Source organism: Meleagris gallopavo, chromosome 1 (assembly GCF_905368555.1).
Source record: "Meleagris gallopavo chromosome 1, MGAL_WU_HG_1.1, whole genome shotgun sequence".
In the NCBI taxonomy this organism is placed as follows: Eukaryota; Metazoa; Chordata; class Aves; order Galliformes; family Phasianidae; genus Meleagris; species Meleagris gallopavo.
In genome coordinates this window covers 74,732,544-74,749,524 of record NC_139404.1, presented here as the reverse complement: position 1 = coordinate 74,749,524, position 16,981 = coordinate 74,732,544, and positions in this window count along the sequence as shown.

Below are 16,981 nucleotides of genomic sequence, written 5' to 3'. Positions count from 1 at the left end.
GTTGCAGTCAGAGGAAGTTGTCGTAATGTCATTTCCTTGCAATGGAAAATTATCTGCGGTGCCCTCATCATTTTTGTTATCAGATTCTGAGGAATCTGAAGGACGTTTTAAGTTCGTTACTACTTACTACGTTACTGTTTCTTTGTCACCCGATCACAGATGGGTACATAACTGAAAATTTATTGTTCAAATAGGGTAACAATTTGTCTCACTACTTTCACGGGCCTTTTTGTGTTGTTATTTTAACAATGTCGCCATCAATGGAAAAAAAAAAAAAAAAAGCTGTTGTGTAAAAGGAAGACTGCAAATTCCTTTTTCTTAGGTTACATGATAAAAGCTCCTCTGCACTCCCACAGAGGAGCACGGAGAGACAATGACGGGAGGGGATATACAACAAAGCCCTGCCCAGATCCTCCTCGGCTCATTACCGGAGCTATCAGCACATCAAAGTCTCATCTCCATATGCCCAGAGGGACAAAATGGCAGATGGGGAAGCAACTGGGGGCTCAGAGGAAATATCACCTGACTGGGCCACTCCCGAGGCTGCTCGATTGTCCAGGTGTGAAACCTAAAGCTCTGAGCCATGTTGGAGCACCTTTCAGGCCGGGATTGGGGCGTGGGGATGTGCACTGCGGCACGGAACGCACGTTCCACAGGGCTTACAATTAGGAGAAGAAACAGAAGTGGAAGAAGAGAATAGTCTAGGTCATTTGGGGAGGAACAAGTGTGGGAAAGTGGAGAAATAAGGGAAAATAAGGTTTTGTCCCATCTAAACCTCTGGCTGACCAGTGCCTTTCTCTATGCCTCACCAGCACAGTCTGTTGTAACTGCCATTAAATTTCATTTCTAATTCTTTTCCTAGGTGATGAACACTCCATTTTGGGTGTGTGCATGAAAGCCTGAGTACCAGCCACTGCAGTAGGACTGTGGATCAGAGGAGCCCACGTGCCTGTGGTGAAATGAGCCCAGGTGTGCAAGAAGTTGCAAAGCAATGAGTGTAAAGGAGCTGCTTCTTGGAAGGATCAGGAGAGTTCCAGATAGCTGCCAGAGAGGCCATCTGTGTCAGAAACTGGACTATGGCTGCAGGCTTCAGGTCTCAAATTGGGTGCCAGCAAAAGGAGAGACTGTGATTCAGGAACAGATTGAGTATCTGTATGTAGGTTACTCCAAAAGTAATGCTTTCTTTCTCTTTCCATGGAAACTCCCAGCAGATACAAAGGGCAAATAACACGATTGGATAGAGCAAATTCTTAGCTACACAGTTTTTCAACATAGTCACCCCCATTAGCTATGCATTTTCACCTGTGATGAGAAAGAGCCTTCATGCTGTGCTTGTAAAAATCTGTACCAGTGGAGGTGATCCACTGTCACCACATCCACTGTACCATCCACTGTTCTCACATCCACTGTTTAGTTCCCATAAATACTCAAAAAGGTTTAATGAATGTCAACATTCCTCGTAGAGGAATTCAGTTCCTTCACAACACTTCCATGTCAGATGCCACGTTGTCAGACTGCCCTTCTGCTCATGAAATGCTCTATGTCTGTATGGTGGTCACATACGTAAGTATTTATGTGGTAAATATATCTCTTCATGTACATGTCACTACTGGGATTATAGGCCTGGTTGCATTTGGGATAGAGGAGCTGTGGAGCCTTGCTTCTACGAGGCTGCCAGATCTAGCCCTAGCTCCCTAACATTCTTTGACTGATCTTGGCTCACGTTTATTTTTCTTGTTCCTAGCTTATTTTCCACTTAATTGCATGCATTACAAACTCCTCCTTGAATCTGATTACATAGATGTCTCAATCTCTGGCATTAGCTCTGGATATACTCAATTACTGGTTAATCTGTGAAGTTGCTATATTTGAAGAGAGTCTAAGCATTTCCAAATTTCAGAGGAAATCTCTGGACAGAAAAAAAATCTGCTCAAATTGCATCACTTCTACTTTCTTCTTGGCCCACATGACTCAGCTGCAAGTGCTCGGAAATTCATATTTCAAGATTACATTTATCATGAAGTCTGACTAAATTAGTTTAAAAGCATGTTTAGCTTCTAGTCCAACTTAGAAGCAATACAAGTTTAACTGAAAATTATGTCTCTGATACAAGATGCAGAACAAACTGAATGACAGTTTCTTATCCTTATAGAGCTGATGGAGTAAACAGCAGTAAAAAAGAGACAGAAGCTGAAAATCCATCACTGAGAAAGAAATTTCCTTAAGAAATGCAGAGAAAATATCCCACTCTCCCATTTAAGTTAGTTTTCCTCCAGTTATTCTGGTGGCACTGAAATAATTAGTTTTGAAGTTTGCATCACAGTCTGTTCCTCTTAAATAAGAATAAATTATTCCTAATATCCAACCTGAATACAACTTGAGGCCATTCCCTCTAGTCCTATCGCTAGTTAGGCTGCAGAAGAGACTGATCCCACACCTCACCACAACCTGCTTTCAGGTAGTTGTAGAGAGTGAATGCATTAATTGCATGAAGATGGAGGCTCACTGCAGGTTACCAGTTGTCAACCAGCCAGTTTTTCAAGGAAAGGGCCAGGCAGAACTTCATGCTGACTACCCCACAGTAGAATACACTAGTATCCTATCCATAGAACAATGTGAATTGGGAAAGACTCATTGTATACTTGAGAAGCTTAATTTATTTTAGCTTGGAACTCTTACGTAACTAAAATGGTGCATGCCAAATAATGTTTCATTTCCAAGTAACCTACATTCTCCATCTGTTTTTTATCAAAGAATGCTTATTCAGCATTAAGAAAGAACTCCAACAACAAGCAAGCCTGTTCATATTTTATCACGAGGATTGGAGCTAGAAAATGGTCCAGCCAGAAGCACCTTGCTTTGGCTTTTTGAGTGTATCAGTGGAGCTCCAACAGGCATGGTTATCTCTGGCAAACATATTTCATATCCACAAGGTCTTGGCTCAGAAAGTACAATGAGAAGACATAGGAAGCTGAGTACTAAAAAATATTTTTTATATCATTCATGTCTCCACGACTTACTGGGGAAAGGAACTGATTGACAGGAACTGATCAACTTAGCATCATTACACTTGCTGTCCAAGCAAGCTCCTGGCAAAATAAATTCCACCTTAGCCTAGCTGCTTTGTCATATCTGCTCAGTATTCAGTCAACTGGGAATTCCACGAAATTCTTTCCTGCCTCTTTTTCTCCTTAAGTTACTTTCCACTCCTCTTTGTTCTGCATTCAAATTCCAAAGGATTGCAGTGAATCCTTTTTCATGTTTCTTCCTGTTTTGCCTGGAGAACAAATTCTTCAGAGATAAGAGGAGAATGAACAAGGAGAATTATTATGCGGCGTTTGCCTTGAGAGATGATTTTGCACTTTTCTGTTGTGTTTCTAACAAAAGCGTATTCAAAACAAAGGAGAGAGAACAAGAGCCAGCAGGGGCCAGATGCATCCCCCACTAACCGTGAGTAACTTTCATTGTTGAGAAGAGCTGAGAAATTGCGGGAGAAAGCAGGAAAGATAAGAGGGAGAAACAAGATGATGGGTGAGGAATAGGTTGGTTTGTAGACAGCAGAATGTTAAAAGAGTGAGAAGAGAGATAGAGAAGGGAGAGACAGAAAACAAAACCAAACTAAAACAAAACAAGAAACGAAAATGCATATTAAGGTGAAAAAGAGAGAATTAAACAGATTGGAGGATCAAAGCAGAGAAATAAAAGAGAAGACAAAGGAAAAGGCAGCAGCAGACTATGAGAGAAAAAGGATAACAGGTGAGTTGATAGAAAAAGCAAGCACAAGCAGACAGAAGTACAGGAAGAAATTGTGGAATCATCAATAAGGAGAGCACACACATAGCACTATCATTAATCCAAAGTCTTCTTTAACCTCCGCCTTTTTCCATGGTGAAATGTAGCTGAGGCTTCTTAAAACCTACCTAATTAACCTAGTTTGTTAATCAAATCATTATGATCAAAAGCTTCTAATACTTTAACGATCACTTGCAAAGGGGAAGTAATTTTTTCGAGAAAAACAAACAAACAAAGAAACAAACAAAAACAAACAAACCTGCAGAAAACAACATGCAGGAGAGCAAACCATGAGCAATAGCATTAGGGTGAGAGTTGTTTCCTGCACCGAGCTCTGCACTATGAGAGAGATGTGACACCCAGAGAGTCGTTTGAGGTTCCCTTGTTCCACCTCCCATAGCACTTCAGGCCTCATCCAGTTCTTTCGCTCTAAGCCACCTACCTATTCTTTTTCTAATTAAAGTTGCAAAGGCAACCAGGCCTTCCACTATAGACAGAAGCCATATATTTCTGTATTTGTTTTTGTTGTTGATAATTTTTTTTCCTTGTACTGTCTTTTTATGTGTCTTTAATATTGGTTTATATCTAAGAATAGCAACAATGAAGTATATGCATGAGACTCATGGAGAATGCTGTACAAATGTTTTCATAATCAACAGTCCTTTATATGATCCTTCTCCATTTTGGCCTCCTTTTTTCTGGTGTCAACAGGCAACAGGTGAGCTGTCTGAAATTGTTCAGAAGCTTCTCAGGATTGAGATGCTGCAGGGGCTGTGAAGGTAGAAGGCACTGGCAGAACCATGCTGGCAACTCAGAGGTAAGTTGCCAGGAGGCTGCAGCACAGAAGGAAAAGGCTTTGGCCTAAATATCTGCAGCAAGGTTTTTAACAGTTAATGGATCTTACCAGAATTTTCTCTACCCTGAGCAAGAAATTGAATTTGAGAAGCAATGGATGAAAACATACTGGCTATTTAAATTCAATTTAAAAACATAATCATAAATGGAGAAAAAAAAGTTCAGACTAGTAAAATTAAAAAGATATTTTACTAGCAAAGTGCTGACCGGCATCATAGCAACAGGAAAGCATACTAGGTTAAGTTTTTCTCTGGAAGGCATAAAAAGAAAACCTCTCAAGTACATGCGGGGCACTGAGCAAGCCCAAAAGAGAGATGACAGGAAGTTTGATGTACTTTTCTGCTTAAAGAGATGCAATGCTGCAATAATACAGGTACTATCCAGAAAGCATTTGCTTTTTCACAGCACTTTATGCCTAGCCTAGCCAATCCAGAAGTGCAGTAAGTGCCAGGGTATGCTGTCTGCTGGCACATAGAGTCAGTCTTGGCCCGCACACCATGGCATGGGGTGGAGACATTTCAGCAGTGTAAGCCACTTTATCTCTTGTCCCCATTTAGGCATACTTTTCACACCCCAACATCAGCAACAGAAAGCTATGCATACAGCCAGTACATACACATGCAGTATGCAGAGGCAAACCCACCCACTATGCACACACTCACCTACAATTACATATATTTGACAAATACGTATATTAACACAGCAGCTCAGACACAAACACACTCACATATAACTAGGCCCAAGCAGAGCTGCAGATTCACAAATACCACTGCTGGAAACATTTCTCATCATGCCATATATTCTGCTCCCTAGTACATGGCCTGAATCATGTTGTATTTCCTAGCAATTCCATGCAGGATTGTAGCCTGGAGGAGAAAGCGGGGACTGTGAAAACTGCCTCAGTAAGACCATGTGTAATTAGATTCACAAATAAATAAAGGAAATAAAACTGCTGGATAACTACTCTCCTCTGCAGCCTTGTTCACCTCAATGCTGCTGATTAAAATCAGCTGCTGTTGAACTCAGCGAAGATCGGATTTGAGACAAGCTCTCTTCTTCTACTGGGTATGTTTCACACAGTGGCTAAGCCAGCTAGTGCACAGGGAGATGCTCTGACTTGCCCCATGGCAGTGCTACCCCTTCTCCCACGTCATACAGAATCCTGTATTTGCTGCTCAGTAGCAATGAGTAAGAGCAGCCGTCTATGTATTGTTTCAAGCAGGATGGAAAAGGAGGTGATGTGAAGAGTACTCTAAAGTGCAACACATTGCTCCTCTCCATGCACAGTGCACCAGGAAGAATGAGGGTAAATCATTACTAGGAAGAGCCACCTTAGATAATCAGTCTAGCTCCACATTGCCAGCCATCAGAGAGAGGGTAGAAAGTATCGTGGCACACAGTCCTTCTTTCCCACTTCAGCAATTCTGCCATTTGGCAGACCAAACAGAGGCAAACTGTTGCCAGGCCTGGTGCTCACCAGTGTGAGAAAATTGTTAAAGAGGCAGCCTCAATTGCGACAACCATGCCCTGTTTGCATTCGTGATCTCAAGAAATGTGGACCTGGAAAAGAGTAGAGCTAGGACTCTGAGTTTTGGGGGAACAAACTTGAGGCTGCTTAAAGAATTTGTTAGAGACAAAAGAGTGAAGGAAAGCTGGTTACTCTTTAAAGATGCCTTTCTGAGAGTACAAGAGCTCTCTGTCCCCCCATACAGAAAAACAGGCAGAGGAGGCAGTAAACCATGGTTCAGCAAGGACCGGCTTGTCAAATTGAGAGAAAAGAAAGGCATGTACAGGCAGTGGAAACAAGGATGTGTCACTTACGAAGAATACAGGAATACTGTCCAGACATGTCGAGATGAGATTAGGAAAGCCAAGGCACAGATGTAACTGAACCTGGTGAAGGATGTTAATAACAGCAAGTAGAGGTTCTACAGGTACACTGGTCAGAAGAGACAGGCCAAAAGAGTACATACCTCCTCTGATAAATGAGAAAGCATAACTGGCAACAAAAGATAGGGAGAAAGCTGAGGTACTCATAGTAGTTCATTGGAGTTCTTTGCCTGAGTCTTCACTGTCAGCCAGGATTCTTATTTCTCATATTCCTAAAATCCACATCCCTGAAACTCTAGGTCAGAACTGGGGAGCAAATTTGCTGAAAAAGCAGAAAGTTGCTGAGGATGCATTTGATCCCATTCTTTCTCATTTCTCAGGAAGCAGTTCATCCCAAGAAAGAACAAGGCAGGCAAGAATGCCAGGAGGTCTCCATGAATCAACAAGGAGTTTCTGGACTTACTTAGGTGCAAAAAGAAAGCCTATAGGGAATGGAAGCAGGAACAGATTACCTGGGAGAATTACAAAGATGTCTGAGCAGTCAGGGATCAGGTTAGAGTAAACCCAGATAGAATTAAATCTAGCCAGGAACATAAAAGGGAATAAGGAAAAATTATACAGGTATATTAGTGATAAAAAGAAGGAGAAGACGTGGGCCCTCTCCAGAAAGAAACTGGAGCCCTGGTCATGAGGGATATGGAGAAAGCTGATATGCTTATTGACTAATTTGCCTGTCCTCACTGGCAAGGGCTCTAGCCACACCGTCCAAGCTGCAGAAAGTGAAGATAAGAATGGGGAGAAGGAATATCTGCCCATTTTAAGTGAAGATCAGATTCAAGACTATCTAAAGAATCTGAAGGTGCACAAGTTCATGGCATCTGACAAGATCCATCCACAGATTCTGAGGGAACCGGTGGATGGAGTCGCCAAACCACTATCCATCATGTTTGAAAGGTCATGGCAACCTGGTGAAGTTCCTGGAAAAAGGGAAACATAACCCCCATTTTCAAGAAGGGACAAAAGGAAGATCTGGGGAGCTACAAGTTAGTCTCACCTCTGTGCCTGGCAAGATCATGGAGCAGATCCTCCTGAAGGCTCTACGGAAGGCATATGGAAAATAGAAGTGATGTGATTGGTGGTAACCAACATGGCTTCACCAAGGGCAAGTCATGCCTGACAAACTTGGTGGCCTTTTATGATGGAGTTACAGCATCAGCAGATAAAGGAAGAGCAACTGACATCATCTACCTGGACTTGTGAAAATCCAACTGGCTGGATGGCCGCACTCAGAGAGCTGTGATCCAACAGTGTCTCCACTCAGTGTCCAAATAGAGGCCAGTGACAAATGATATTCCTCAGGGATCAGTGCTGGGACTGATGCTATTTAACATCTTTGTAGCCAACATGGACAGTGGATTTGAGTGCATCCTCAGCAAGTTTTCAGATGACATCAAAGTGAGTGGTGCAGTTGACACCCTAGGGGGAAGGGATGCCAGCCAGAGGGACCTGGACAGGCTTGAGAGGTGTGCCGTGTCAACCTCATGAAGTTCAACAAGGTCTACTACAAGGTCCTGCACCTGGGTAGGGGCAATCACAAGCACAAGTACAGGTTAGGTGAAGAATGGCTTGAGAGCAGCCCTGAGAAGGAGGATTCGAGCATGTTAGTGATGAAAGACTCAACATGAGCTGGCAGTGTGTGCTTGCAGCCCAGAAGGCCAATCATATCCTGGGTTCCATCAAGAGAATTGTGGCCAACAGGCCAAGGGAGCTGATTCTGCCCCTCTGCTCTGCTATCGTGAGACCCGCCCTGGAGTACCGTATCCACTTCTGGGGCCCCCAATGCAAGAAGGACATTGAGTTGTTGGAGTAGGTCCAGAGGAGGGCGACAAAGATGATCAGAGAGCTGGAGCACCTCTCCTATGAAGACAGGCTGAAGGAGCTGAGCTTGTTCAGTCTGGAGAAAGGAAGGCTGCAGGGAGACTTCATTACAGCCTTCCAGAATTTAAAGGGAGGTTATAAACAGGAGGGAAATAAACTTTTCACACAGGTAGGTAGTGATAGGAAAAGGGAAAAAGGTTTTATACTAAAGGAGGGAAAATTTAGACTAGATGTCAAGGGAAAGTTTTTTCACTGAGAGGGCAGTGAGGAGCTGGAACAGGCTCCCCATAAAGGTTGTGAATGTCCTGTCCCTGAAGGTATTTGAGGTCAGGTTGGATGGAGCCTTGAGCAACCTCATTTAATACTTGATTTAGCTGTTGGCAACTCTGCCTGCAGCACTGGGGTTGGAAACTTGATGATCCTTGAGGCCACTTCCAACCCAAGCCATTCTGTGATTCTATGATACCTACTTAATGCATGGAAAGTACTTTAGCACATTAGTACATTTTTTAAGCTTAGCCTAGAGGAGGAGTCCCTGCAAAATTCTGCATGCCTGCTTGAGAAACAGGGTGTTTGAAGTGACTGGGTATGTGGTCATCCCTCATATTTCTGAAGAGGGGTTGTCACACAGGGTGCACAAGGAGCACTATCCTAGATGTTCTCATCTTATTCCTGATAAAGCCTCTTGCAGGACTTGGCAACACACTTTCATTTTCATATAGACAGATAGATCTTTATACTAGAGTTCCTACTGTTTCTGCCAACATTAGTTTAGGATGCAGAGTGGAAGCAAACAGGTTACTCCTTCGTGGTAACTCCCAGCAGAGGCTGCCGTGGAAATCGCTTACATAGCATAGATAGGCCAGTGGTTGCTCTGGCCCAGGCCTCTCCCATGAGACAGCTTTGTAAACTGGAGAGGTCACAGTCTTGGCTGCACAGCTCATTCCTTCCAGTCTGCATTTCTCCATCCAGAGTTCTCTCTCAAGATTTCATTTGCTCCAAAACAGTTCATACCTCAGGTCAGCTTGTGGGAGGTCAGAGACTCCTTCAAGAACAGACAGAGATGGTTTAGATATCTTCAGCATTGAGAAGCTTCAGTTCTGAGTTCTCTAGAGATAACACAAATTATGGGACAATTAGGAGAAAATAGGCTCATAACTGCTCTTTGTTTTTTTGTCTATGATAGCAACAGTTCTCCACCATCTACACCACTTTTTACAACAGGAGTATCAGTCTTGGAGAGTTCAGGGGTTCAGGGAAGGTTGTGTACGTCGATATCACATAGGAAACACCATCACATTTGGCTACAACTGCAGTGCCTGCACAGACAGCTGGCAGGCAGTGAGAATACGCAGTCCATCCCACAGCTCTAGGTAGGGCTGAGGGGAATCCATAGGAGAAGCCATCACATATCTTTTCCGAGTGAAAGAGCGTGACCTTAGCTCAATGCTTCTGCACAGATTTGTTCCAGTTTAATTGACCAAGTGGGAACAGGGTACATTTTGTTTGCAAGAGATTATACTCCTGAATTAGCTCTCCTGCCAAGTCTCTTATCATTCTGCAAACAATGTGTGTAAGGGGAAATGGACCTGGGAAAAAAGAGGCTGAATGTATAAGGAAGACTGTAGATTCCTCTGCTGATGACACAGATAAGTAGAATTTGCCATTCCCAGCTTAGAAATTAAACTAAAGAAATGAGATGGCAGGTCTAGGATAGCAAGGAACCATAGTGGAGGACTGTGTGCTGGCCAGGCTGTTAATCCCAGCTACTAAGAGAGCTCCAGCAGTGCCAAGGGAAAAGAGTGGTAAACCACTCACGGGGAAAGATAAAGAAAGACAAAAGGATCCAAACAATCTTTAAAGGTGTTCTCTTCAGCCAGTGGTCTTCGCCCAACGAAGTAACGCATTTAAATATCTGTCATCCTTTTGCTACAAAGCCCTGCCCTGGGAAGGGCCAGAGGCCACATTCACACCCTCCTCTATGTGCCTTGGTTTTACCATGTCATGTTACCTTCCTCTAGCCAGCTTTTGGTTTCTTCTGCGTTTGTGCATTCCTACTGTCAGGTCAAGTTTCATCCTTTTTCACTTCTTTCTCTTTCTCCAAACCTTCTTCAATTCCGTTGTGGTTTCTGTATCCACCTCTTTCCCTAATGCTGCGTTTGCTTCAATACAATGCACAACTTTCTGTACACTCCCGTTCCCTCTGCGCTTATTCCTTTCCCCAGCTCTTCCTTTCCGCCTCCTTTGTCACTGCCTGCTCTCCCTGCCTCTCTCCCAGCTTCTGCTCCTGCCTCTGACGGCCCTCGGGGAAGGACGCTGTGGTCAGCTCAAGCGGGGGTGGGGAGTTGCCCTCCTCCGTCCTTGATCGCTGTCACCAGCCTTCGGGAGACAGGCGCTGGGGGGAGCTGGGCGCATCCCGTGCAGGCTCGCACGTCCTCTGCAGGCTGGGAGCCTCGGTGCGGTACAGCCCTGAGATTGCAACGCAGTAGAAGTGAGGCTGCAGGCTAGGGTGTTTGGGAGACAGAGCTAGTGCTACGCGTGGAAGCCTCAGAAACATCAGGATTCAGGGGACTGATATGATGAGCAGCTTTTTTACACGTGCTCAGCCACTGCAGAGGCCCCTCGGTCCTGCATGCTGCTCGTGGTGCCTGCTTTGCCTTCTTCCTGCAGTACACCATGGAGTTCCTCTCAGTACTCTTCTCTTGAGACCCACCAGTACCCACCACACACACACACACACTCCCTATCCACACACAGATGTGTGCATCTTAGCCTTGCAATTTCTAAGCAGTTACATTTCTGAAGAACCAAATACTCCACTGCAAGTCAGTCTAACATGCATACTCCTTGGGAAACTGAATTTCTCAAGCACCAGAGAGAGAAAAGAAAACGGGGAAAAAGATAAAAAAAAAAAAAAGAACAAAACAAACAAACAAAAACAACACAAAACAACCAAACAAGAAAACATATAGATTGAGATTTTTCAGGGGGAAGAGCAAGAGCAGGCATCTCCTGTGGAGGCATCCCCATCACCTTCCACTCAGAAATACAGTAGTATTAGGAGGCAGAAATAAAAGAAATGCCAAAACCAAAGAAGGCCTAGCTGAGTCTGAGCATGGGAACTTAGATGGCAGTGTCAGGGGGCGTGCCTTTGAGCCAAGTGTCCCCAAGTACTGCTGGGTTATTTGTGTTTGTACAGCCAGCTGGAACCAGACACAGAACAGACCTTGTCAGATCATCAAGCTTCAAGGGATCACCAAAGAATATGTGAAGTGTTTCAAAATATGTAAGAAATTTCACATTCTGCATCCATAAGGCATGTGCACAAATACCCCATTTTGGTAGCACTGTAGAACCTCATGGCCTTGATTCCAGGCTAAGATGCCAGAATGCTGAGCACTTCAGCATAAACACGTTCTCAGCACCTTAAACAAAAACAGAGAACCCAGAAGAAGATATGATTACTACAGATCCAAAAACACAATAGTTAGGGCAACTGCAATACAAAAGGGTCTAGAGAAAATCGGTGAATTCCAGAACTCTTGAGGCTATTTTTCTCAGTACTGCTGGGAGCTGTCTCCCTCCAGAGGAGACATGCAACCTTATGTCTTTCTAGCACTCACTGTTCTTAATTTTAAAAGAAAAAGAAGAATCTGCTCTTTCTCCTCATTGACAGGATAACTCTATGATTAGAGCAATACCCCAGAACCAGAGAACCATTTGCATCTTTTCCACTAGCAGAACTTTTTTTCTGCATTCCTCAGCATAGTCTTAATGAATCCAGAACTTGCTGCTGAAGGACAAACCCACTCACCATACTGCTATCATCTTCATAAGATCTTCAGCTCTTTTTTAGGTCTCATAATTCCCTGTTTTAGTCCTGCTTATAAAATAATTCTCCATCTAACATAATAAGTTCAATCATTTATGTGGCCAAAAATGGAGTAAAGAAGAGAAGCCAAGATCACCCGCTTTCTGTACCCTTGCCAGGTAAGGTAGGGTTGCCTCATGCTTGATTTGTGGCCCAATGCATCTTCTTCTTTGCAGGGGGATGTGCCCCACTACCTAATGTGGAATTTGCTGTCAGTAAATTGTTAGGGCCTCCACCATTCCAGTTATCTCCAGTGGTAAAAGGACTTCATAAGGAAGCTCTTCTAAAATAACACATGCTGCATTTGATGTGGTGTCTGAAAGCAATGACAGAAATTTGCCTCCAGTGTATGACAGCCACTGAGTGGGTTTTTTCCAGGAACAAATTTTTTAGGTGTAGTTGCCTTAACACTGTCTATATCTCCCTTTAGGCTCCTAAGACTCTGTACTGAAATCTGACTGCAACATAACAAGCACTGCACTACTCATTTCTATTAGAATAGGCAGCTGAACAAAGAAGAATGAATTGCAACACTGAAGTGGGCCTGAGAACTTCTTTCTCAAGGGAGAAAGGTATGTGAACAGGTGGTGGTGGAATACAGACGCTTAGACCTACTGTTCAATTTCATCCAGAGTTCTGTCACTACAGCTACCACATCATTCCTTTTCTCCAACTTCAACTCTCACCTGTCTTACTAGGTCTTGTATTGTACCACAGACAGCAACTGAGACAGGAATGGAAAGATTAAGAAAGATTGAAAGTAAAGAATATGGGAAAGAAAATATGTGTCTTTCAGAAAATGAAAGAAGGCCAGGAAAGATATAGCAAGAGAAAAACAATATGCAGGTTAAGACTATGTGTGAAAGAAATATATTTGTGAAAGAAAGAACAAGAATCACACAAACGAAGAAAAGGAGAAAGAGAAACAAAGATGCACAGCTGATATATTTTTCTAGAAGGCTATATTCTTTTGACTTTCAGAAAGCAACTGAGAAAAAAATTGCATGACAGTGTAAGGGAAGGATGCTCTTGCAGTGGTTTTGAACAAAATGGAGCAATTAGTGCAGCATTGAGAAATAGGGACAGAACATGGGCAGGACTCTCATTATTCACAGAAGGGCTTTCTCTTCAGTTGTTAAATTGTTACTTCAGTGACTCACTAACTTGGAGGTTTTCAAAGCTCCTCTTGGTCGAGAAATATCTCCTAGTCATACATAGCATTAGGTGCAGGCTTTCTGCAGCTCTTTGTAAAGTCATAAAGAATGAAGGCACTACAACCATTCACATAACCTATGTCAAGTGTTCAGATTTCCCTGGGAATCTGGGACCCCAAGCCTAATCACTTTTAAGAGGTAGAAGACTTATCAGAAAACACATTCTTCAGCCTTTCAGAAGAATCACTGATCAGAGAAGTAGGACAATATGCTAGTTACATGAGATCCTAAATCCTGAATTGACCTAAAAGTCAATTCAGTGAAGCTCAGAATTACATAAATAACAGATTGATCTACAACCGATTCCTAGTCAAGTATTAATGCAATATTTCTGGGAACACATTAAACTGTGGGGTGAAATGTAGTAGTAAAATACATGTGTGACCACTATTGCAGTGTTCATACAGCAGACTCAAGCCTCTCTGATTCCCATCATATTTTGTGCAAGTCTAAATATAAGAACTAGAATTACTTTGCCATGGCAGCTACTCCCCTAATTGTTCCGAAGTTTACCCCACAGAGCTCAGAATAATGCAGAAACTAACAAATTAAACTGTTGACATGTTTTTCAGAGCATGGAACCAGCCAGGCATGATTGTAATACAACTAATTAGTGCTCCGAAAGAGTCCAGTTCAAAACACGATGACACTGTAGAAAACACTGCATATAAGCAGTAAGAGTTAGCCATGTCTTGAAGATTAATCTCAAGACCTACACAGATAAGAAAAAAGAATTAATATTAATTCTGCTTTACTGATATGGGAACCAGGTGAGGAGCGATTACATGATTTAGCCCAAGAGAAAATCTACAATAGAGTTAAGCCAGGTGGAAAAATAGGGAGACCTAAAGTGGTGCTTCACTAGCTAGTAACTTCATGATCTGTCCCTGGATTAAAAGCAGGTACCATGACACCAACAGCTGTTATCTTTGTTAAATAGAGCTACTACAAATGTTGTATTTACAATGTGTTTAACATTCACCCTAGATTCCATCTCCTTTACTTGATGCCTCTGGCATAAAAGAATAATGTGCTGGGAAGCAGAAAAGTACAGTTATGGATCATAAACCCTTACTTGCCTGCTGGAAATGTACAAAGCTGATACTATCTATGATTCTGTGATTTTTATCGGTAGAATACATGTCAATTTCTGTCCATCTAGCTTAGATTACAAGAAAGAAAACTACTTTTAAAGTTGCAGTCCATTTTTTTTCTTGTTTAGATAATGGTTAGATGTTTTTTTGCTTAGATGACTAGAAAACTGATGTTCCAGTAAGACCCAAAATAGAACATTCTTCCTAAATCAAGGACATTCACTGACCGGAATTATGCATCAAAAGAAGTTGGGGTACAGAGATTCCAATATTGCTGTACAACATCAAAATGTAGTTGTGACCACCTATGTGAGCACAAGCATATTCATACTTTTTACTGAGTGGAATAAGTATTGTTCAGTACTGTTACACTGTTCCTAAACTGCTTTTAGCAGTAGACAACCTGTCAAAGAGAGGAACAAATTATCACTGAAGAGTATATGTCAAAATGCAAGCCATTCTTGCAGCCCTATGACCTGTTTCCCTCACAGGCATTTCAAAGGGCTAAACTAATCATTGGTGGATTGTAGCATAGTGAAAGACCAATCTTGGCCCCATAACAGAATGGTCATGACGTGCTCAAATACCTTACGTATTTTTCTGCCTCTAATTTTTGTTTCCTTTGTGGCCTAATTTCCTGCTCTGGTGTAGACTGTTAACACTAAAACAGGTTTCTATGAGTCCAGCATGTTCTCTGGATAGCAGCTCCCTCCTCCTTCCAAACTTGATTGGTTATGTGGCAGCAGATGTGGAAGATGAAGCTGTCCCTGGTCCCTTCGCTGGGTCAGTTTTCAAGTTGCCCAGAAGACAGCAGAGAGTTCAGTTTGGGTCCTCCATTTTCTGGTAAAGAAAAAAAAAAAAAAAGAAAGGCTGTTTAAATTCAAAGAGAGATATAGTTCACAGTCACACACAGCTCACAGGCAATAAATTCTATATAAATAATTGTGCTGACGTTTCTTGGTGGACACCATTTTTTCCAGCTCCACTTTTCTTTTTCCCTCCTCTATCACATGCTCAGCTTGTAAACAGTCTTAAAGTCTGACAAAACAAATTAAAGTGTCTGAGACAGGTAATTCTATACGAATAAACCACTGATACGGGGACATCTTCCCCTCCAAATTCCTATCTGAGTCTGACTTGTAAGACTATTTCTTGAGTTCCACTGCAAGTTTCCACAATGAAATAGCTTACCCTTGCTTAGCTGTTTTTGCATCTGTATATTTCTGATACCCATTATATAGGGAGGCACAATCAAAATAGGAGTAAGTGCATACTTACACAAGAGTTAGCACCATGTTAAGCAATGGGAGGAGGGCATATAGGGCAAATGTAGATTTTATCAGTGGAGGAGGATCTTACAGTTGCCATGACCTCAATCTGGCCCCTTTCCAGCTGAAAAGATGTTGCAACACCTGACAGTAATCAATGGCATTCATATACAGTGATCCCCTCACAATAAATTTTACAATAAATTTAACTTGTTTTCAAAGAGAATGGGAGAATGTATGTCACCAGTCCCATGATACCAAAGTCATCTTAGGCTTCTGTTTTCAACAGATCTGCCTAGATCTTCATCTTCCAAATACCCTACTCTCACATGCCTTCACTGAGAAAAACAAGAAGGTAGAAGGCAGTATGGAAGAATTAGCTGTGCTGTCTACAGGACTTTGAAACCCTCTGCTTCCATTAGACCTTCTCCCACTCTGAAAAAGAGAGAAACTAATCTCCTCATTCCTGCCCGCAAGAGAGCTGCCCAGACACAGGCACTCACCAAACACAGCTGCTTCTCCCTGGCCAGGTGAATTGGAATATGGCTGGTGCTGGAGAGAGCAAACCAGATTTCCTACACTGCTGGGTCCAGTCAGAGACCAGACCTTCAGGACCTCCTCTTCTCTTTTGTTTCTTCCTCACTTTCTTTCCTCTCACCTATGCTTTCTCCTTCTCCCATCTCATCTCTCTAAGAGCCTGAAGCTGATGTGATGCCATGAGGATGTCAAGTTACACCAACAGAGGCAGCATGGAGCACAGTCTTGACAGCAGACATCCTGGGCAGATGCAGGCTCTGCAAGCCTTGCAAGGTTCATTAGTTTGCTGTCTCCCGGCTGCCACTTCCATATTTCCACAAAGGTTTTAGACCATGGTTGTCCAACCTCTTGGCTTGCCTGGGCCACACTGGGTGAAAAGAAATTGTCTTACACCACATATGCATAGGTTGCTCCCAAAGTAATGTCTCCTATTTCTTTCCATGGAAACTACAACAGATACAGTGAGCACTGTCACTCTGCTTGATAGAGCAAATTCTCAGCAACAAAACAGTGTTTTTCAGCATACTTATCACCATTAGAATTTTCACCAGTGATGAACAAGAGCCTGCATGTAATGTTTGTGAAAACTTGCACCAGTGAAGGTGACTCACTGTTGCTGTCACCACTGCTGAAACACACCTC